Here is a 6,000-nt window from a genome sequence, read left to right on the forward strand (position 1 = left end):
GTGAATTCAACCTTTTAATCCTATTCCTTCAATTCTTCCTTGTTTATTTTTCTAATATATATATATATATATATATATATATATATATATATATATATATATATATATATATATATATATATATATATATATATATATATATATATATATATATATATATATCTATCTTTTCAAAGTTATAACTTTAAAAAGTTTTTATCTTTAAATTTTATTTAAAACATAATTATAATGTTTGTTTAGGAGATCGTTGTGATTGTAATTGGTCGGATAATAATTTTTGAAGGTTGAGATACGTATAGATGGCTAGACCTTTGATAAAAGGTTTTTCCGTTATGTATATGTTTGAATAATTATTTGTAGGAATGTTTGAATAAATTGTGTTAACGAATTGATTTTGAAATCATGTTTGAATTAAATTGAATTTATTTATGATTAAAAGAATTGAATTAAATTTGTAGCTCATTATGGACCAGAGTATTTAATGTTTATTGTCCCTCTACCCGGGACAGGTTAAGTAACGTAAGACCATGAACTTTGTATGATCTGGTCTTTCCTCGAGTATAGTCTGACTTGCTTGGGAGGTGTGCACACTTAGGAGTAGGGGTGCTAATTGAGCGAGTCGATCGTGAGCTAGGGTGTGCTCGACTCGTGATCGAAAACCGTGACTCATGCTCGTTACTCGCTAAGCTCATTAAACTACTGCTCGACTCGTGCTCGTTTAATCTTTTCGCAGCTCGACTCGACTCATGACTCGTTAAGCTTCGATTTCTCACTTACTAAATCTATTGAAAACACCCAAATTAATCCTTTTCCACACACATTATAAACGCCCAAATTAAATGTAAAATTGGAAAAATAAAACGCCTAAATTAGTCCTCTAATTTCTCAAGAACATAAAAAATTGTTCAACTTTTTGAATAAATTTTATCAATAATCTAATAAAACTACAAGAACAACTATAAATCTACAAGAAAAGAGAGTAACAAAACGCAGCTTCCATGTTAAAAGCTTGTTCCTTGTTAAATTGTCTTCTAGTTGACCTTGATTCTTTCTTCCTTCTTCACTTGAAATCTTTCACGAGCTTATTACTTTAGTTTTGAGGATGAAAGAAAAAAAAACAGAGCAAAAAACTAAGGAGAGAGGAGAGTATAAAGACAAGTGGCGGCTGTGAATGAAGTTACGGAGGAGAAGTGTTTAGGGTTCTTTTTTTTTTTTTTAAGTGAATGAGTGATAGAGTATAAGAGTATTCTAGATTTCTAGTATTGCTAATTATGAAGGAGTGTTTTATGTTATTTTTTTTTCTTTTTGTATTATATAATTGCTGTATTTTTTTTTTTCTTTATGCCACGTTTTAGTATCATTTGTTTTACTTTTTATTTTTATTTTTATTTTTATTTTACTTTTCTTATAAATTGTTACATAATATTTTAATAATAAAATATTATCGAGCTGCTCGCGAACTTATCGAGTCGAGTTATAGCTTGCTCGACTCGTGCTTGTTAAGGTTTCGAGTCGAGTCGAGTTTTGACCGAGCGTTGACCGAGTCAATCTCGAGTTGCTCGCAAGCTTCTCAACTCGATTAGCACCCCTACTTAGGAGATGAATTAATTTTTGGAAAGTTTCTATTTTTATATATTCCTATGTTTGAAAAGCTTATATTTAGAAATTCAACAATAATCATTGAATTTGAATTGAATTTATTTTTGAGTTTCCAAATATAAGCTTTCCAAACATAGGAATATTTAAAGATAGAAACTTTCCAAAAAGCAATTCCTCTCCTATTTGGACATAAATTTATAAAGTCTAATTTTGGAAAGAGAGAATTTTGGGAAAGTTATAGGTTGACATGTTTAAATTAATGTAACTATTTCAAAAACATATTTGCGTAATAAAAGAATTTGACATGTCTTGCGTTTATATGTACTTAGCGTTATTGCTAACACGTATTCTTATTTGTTTTTGGTTCACCCTGTTTACCAATTTTGGTAAGTAGTCGTGATTTCAGGTGGATTTTATGTGCTACATTGTGTATCAGGAGTTTGGGATTGATCACCTAGTTTAGGGTTTCTTTTGAAGTTTCATAATCAGATTGTACTCACCAACTAGTGTTTAATAATATAAAGTTATTTTGGTTTCCGCTGCTAAGTTAATTGGTTGGAGTTAGTTTTACGTTTTCACGTGGCGGTAATACGCTCAAGTCTATCTCTATAGTATTTTATCCGTATTATTGTAGTATTTTCCGTAAAGAGAGATTTGGGGGTGTTACATGATTAGTAACATGACAACATTAATTTTCAATTATTAGTTTTCAATCCAATCCCATACAAATCCTATGGCCTATTTGGAAATAGGTCATTCATTTCAAATGATGGATTAGGCCCAAATCCTTTATTTGGAAACCAAATAATTTGACATTGAATTTGAGCCAATTCCAATCTACTTACTAAACCTCTTTACAACATAGATTTGTAAATTACTTAATTTACACTATCATTTCAAATTCTCTCCCCTCTCTTATGTATTCTCCTCTTTAGCTCTTAGCCCCAAAATCGGCCAATTTTAGCCATTGGTGGCCGAATTTGTGGCCATTTTTGGGGACGGAGGGTTGCGGTTTGGGCATTTGGCAGTGATGGGGCGATTTACTGCTGGGGGAAAGGGAGGGGAAGGTTCAGGTGGGTCGAGTAAAGGGAGGGGGAAGGGATGCACCGGCGGCTGCGATGGGTTAGGGTAGAGAAGAAGATGGCAGTGGTGGGGCTGAGGTGGCTGGGTAGTTTTAGGATTTTTTTAAAAAAACAACTTTTTTTAAACAAATAAAAAAAGTAACACGTGTCACTATTGATGCGTATTTTTATAGGCTCTTTAGAAAATTTCAAGAAATTTGAGGATATGAAACTATTTAATCTAACCAAGACTAAATAACAACTAAATTAGTAGCTAGATTATTATATACACCGGGGTATACCATAAACTCATGGATATTTTGTACTCATTTTGATGACTGTTTTTTATTTAATCATCAAATGAAGAGCAAAAACTAACTTTTGGTTAGTTGGGTGTACGGTACACCCGGGTGTATATAACTAATTTTAAGTTAGCTTCTCAACAAATATCATATGCAATTCTCTTGCTAAAACAATTCATACAAATTGATCAATTATAATTCAAAACTTCTCTACTTTCATTAATGAAAACAAAGACTATTTATTGGCAAACATCCCCTGCTGTTAGGATATATAACTAAGGGATACAATAAAATATATAAGATATAATAAGTAAATAACTAATCCTAAATAACAAAATATATCTTCTAATAATATTAGAAAATAATATCTTATCAATAAATGTACTAATTCTACACCAACCCTAATTCGATTAATCACACAAAACTTTTGGTTTGACGCCACTCAACCTCATGATTAATAGACGACTCAATATAAATAAATAAGAATAATAAATAATGATATTGATGCCTTGGATATGCATCATACTCCCCCTCTTGAAAAAAACTTAACCTCAAGTTTCATCGGGAAAACAAGGAACTAGGTCGCATGAAGACAAGGTAGCACATACTCCATCACCCAATAGGACCTTGAAGTTTTCATACCCCACCTTGTCAATGATTTCAAACGGACCCTCATCCATAGGTTCGCCATCCTTGTGATTCACGTGAAGCCTTTGAGCCATGAGTGACAACCAAACTTGATCACCTACATCCAATGTTGTACCCTTCCTCAATTGTAGTACTTGGTTGCGTCAATCTTTCTTAGTAGCTAGTGGTAGTATCAAGCACCTCCTCACGGGTTCACAGTAAGAACTCAAGCATACATGATAAGAACTCTCTTGTTTACTTGTAGGAGAATGCCTTCTTGGTGGTAAAGGTTGGAGGAGCAACCGTTTGTCCCCCATAAGCACAAAATACTCATTTGTCTTGCCATTGTGAATGACATGGCGAACGGTTTTCCATGGATGAGCTAAAAGTAGAGCACAAGCAGTTAAAGGAATCGCGTTGAACATCAACTCATCCGTATAACTTCCCACTTTAAAATTAACCAATGCTTGCTTTTGAACCCAAACGCCTCCATTGTCATTCAACCAATTTAATTTGTAAGCATGAGGGTTTTTAAGCACAGGTAATTGTAAAGATTGAGCCAAATTTAAAGCACACACATTCGTGAAACTTCCAGTATCGATGATAAAAGAGCACGCTTAATCCTTAAAAAGACAATTTGAATGGAAGAGATTACATCTTTGAGTGTCAAAACCATCATTTGGAGTGGAAATCAAAGAGCGCAGCAAGACCAAAGCCTGTCCCTCATTTTCTAGAGTGCATCATGGTTGAGTTTCCCAATAGTCTGACGAACTGTCACGGTCCGAGTGTTCAGACACCGGATTGTGCGGTGCGCTCTTGTCTTTTGGCGACAAGGACGCAAGCCTAGAGCAAAAAGGGAACGTGAGCACACAGAAACATGGACCGAAAGTATCTCTATGAAGCATACATCAACACCAGTGCAGAGTCGGGGCTTATGACGACCGATATTTTAAAGCGGGCACAAGCGGGACCGACGACAATGAGTCGTCTTTTCAGGTTCTCTTGGTTTGGAGGAGATGCTTTAAAACAAGGCAAGCATAATATCTATAAAGGCTTAAATCAACACACAAGTCTTAAAGCAATAAGCAACGGGGTAGGGAGCTTTATCGTTCAAAGGTTATTGTTGCTTGTCTATTATAACATCATCCATATTATGTAAAATATACGTATAAAATTCCTCCCGTGTAACCATGGATCGATTGGGGCATTGTTTGGCAACATGACTCAAACCTTGGCCACGAAAACATATTGTCTTCCTCGTAGGTTGCTGCGAGATTGGAGCCTTTTCATGTTTGCTTTTTTAAGGCATTCATGGTGTCGTCTTTGGGGGCAGCTTGCTATTTAGTTTCATGGGCAGTAGGGGCAGCTGTATGCTCAGCTTTTGGTGCTGAAATTTGTCCAAATACGGAACTCTTTCCTTTGTTTTGTTTTTCCAGCTTCATAGCCAATGAGCAAATGTCATTGAAGGTATTTAGGGGCTGCAATTCGACCTTAAAACGCAAGCTAGCATTGAGGCCAAGAACAAATTTATCAATTTTTTGTTCCTCCTCATCCTTACAATCACATGCTATATATAACCTCTCGAATTCCTTGATATAATTATCAATTGTCATGTACCGTTGTTGCAAAGAGTTTAGCCTCAAAAACAAGTCTTGCTTATGTGGTTGAGGCATAAATTTCTCCTTCATCTTTTGCTTTAATTCAGTCCAAGTTGTAAGTTATGCTATCCTATCTTGTTCCCGTTGGTTTTAAAAGGATTCGAACCAAAGAGATGCATACTTGGTCAGTTTGAGGATAGCATAGTGAAACCTCTTAGTGTCATCTAGGTTCTTGTACCTAAAGAGACGGTCTAACCTTCGTTCCCAATCAAAATAAGTTTTCGGGTCTCCATCACCCTCAAAAGTAGGCAAATCACCAAGTTTGATCTCTTCAACTGTGTGATTGCGTGTGTGCCGAGTTGAGTCACGATTATGATAGTTCTTGATGGAGTTTTGCATTAATCTCTTTGGACTTATACAATGGAGAATTAATTTTCTTGAACTCATCCAACAATGCCGTAAATTCAGCTTGATTCACCATGTTTAATGGAGAAAACACACAAAACCAGTCCAGAAATTGATCGAAAATGCGAGCACAAAAACCCAATCAAAACAACTCAAAAATATCTGAAACTTTGTAAGGTGCTAGCCTTATATGTCTACAATACTCGACCAAAAAATCATCCAAAAACTCCAAGCCAAGTAGTTACAGTTTGTTTTTTTTTCTCAACACGGGCAGATTAGGTTGATTTTTCACCAGTTGCCAAAAACGAACCTAGTTTAATATCTACGCTCCTCGAATAATTCTCAAATTTTGCAAATGAAAACTAGACAAAAATTTAACTAATATGAAAAGGAAGAATCACCACCAAC

This window comes from Chenopodium album, chromosome 14 (genome assembly GCF_948465745.1).
Source record: "Chenopodium album chromosome 14, dcCheAlbu1.1, whole genome shotgun sequence".
In the NCBI taxonomy this organism is placed as follows: Eukaryota; Viridiplantae; Streptophyta; class Magnoliopsida; order Caryophyllales; family Amaranthaceae; genus Chenopodium; species Chenopodium album.